The sequence below is a fragment of the Galeopterus variegatus genome, unplaced genomic scaffold, assembly GCF_000696425.1.
Source record: "Galeopterus variegatus unplaced genomic scaffold, G_variegatus-3.0.2 Scaffold7595, whole genome shotgun sequence".
Lineage (NCBI taxonomy): Eukaryota > Metazoa > Chordata > Mammalia > Dermoptera > Cynocephalidae > Galeopterus > Galeopterus variegatus.
In genome coordinates, this window is record NW_007733706.1 from 20,694 (window position 1) to 22,182 (window position 1,489).

At 37.4% G+C, this 1,489-nt stretch overlaps 1 pseudogene; it reads left to right on the forward strand.

Moving 5' to 3' along the window:
* LOC103607619 overlaps positions 1 to 1,489 on the forward strand; it is a 24,277-nt pseudogene that overhangs the window by 19,657 nt on the left and 3,131 nt on the right.

Below are 1,489 nucleotides of genomic sequence, written 5' to 3' on the forward strand. Positions count from 1 at the left end.
TTTCCTATCTTTCATATACATGCAATTCTGCAAAGCAATTGCTTTAAATCAGCAACAGGTCAGACTTGAACTTCTGAACCAGAACGCTGTAGGTAGAACTGAAGAAGCTTATGCCAGAAACAGAAAATGTTTTGTGAACTTGAATGCTGTTAAGCATATTGGACTGGGCTGTTGAACATAAGTGATGTGGCACCACAAAGGACATGGACCTAGAATGTTTGTCCTACTAGATTTTAATAAAGGATCCAATTATAACCATGTAGACTTCAACTCAGTAGCAAATTTATTAATCCCAATAGTATACCCAGGGAAAATCTAACTCCTGTCCCATCTAACCAGTTGTCATGGGATAAAGAGAACATTCCCCTACTGCTTTCCTCTTCCTCCACTGATCCCAGTTAATGTCAATTGTATTCCTTAGGACCTGACTGAACTTTTTTTTTTTTTTTTCAGAAAGCATGTCCGTGGGGATCACTCCTTATTCTCTGGCCAGGTTATTTTCTTAGTTTTGTGTTGTGGTGAATTTCATCTACGAATGTGTTGCTTGAACTTTTCTCAAGTTGGTGCATTTGTCTGCTTTGTCTTTTCAAATAAATTGGATGAAGCTAGAAGAGGGAATTGTATATGTTTTTAGTTACCCAGTTAGGAGAATAGTCTTTGTTATTTAGGTAGCACATTTTCTTCTGAATTTATTCCATTAGCCATCTGAATTCTGCTTCATTATCAGAAATTAAATAGGAGCAGATGTCATTATGATCAGTGAAAACCTTTCAATGGGTCAGAAGTTTTCCTTTTCACATCTAATGTCCTATAATACTTTAAAATCTCATACCACGTCCTCCGGTAACACACTGTTTTAGTGTCTATGGTTTCTTCCTCTCCCTGGTGTAAACTTGCAGCTTTTGTTTCTATCTTCAGTTTCTAGGGGGTCATCATGAGGGTAGAAATTGATACAAGCAAGCCAAGGACAGAATCACTTTCCACTACTAGAATAAGGGTATTTTGGGGCTCTTTGGACTTTTATCATCTTTAAATTCCTCTAGGACGCTGATTTATTGCTTGTATTTCTCTCCATCCCTCTATGGTGTCAAACAGCGGGAGTGTTTAAACAGATGCTTAAAAAAATATGTGACTTTTCTCGGTTAGCATATGAGTTTTGACAATGCTGTATTTAGCTGTTGTTTTTCAGTGATTCTATACTCATTATTTATAACTTTCACTCAAATTTGTACTTAAACTTTTATTTACACACTAATTAAAAGAGTCAACCTTAACTCCTAGATGGAAGAACATACAATGCTTTTGTGTCTTACCTGAAAGTATGCGGACCCGAGAACAGAGAGGAACATAACTCTGCTGTGGAGACCTTGCCCGGGGTGTTGGGGAAACATTTTGGGGATAAGTTGTGCATATTTGAGAGGGATGTAGTGCCTGGAGGAGGTAAGAAAGGGAATGCCAGACAGAAAACTAGTGGAGATATTTTTTTTTT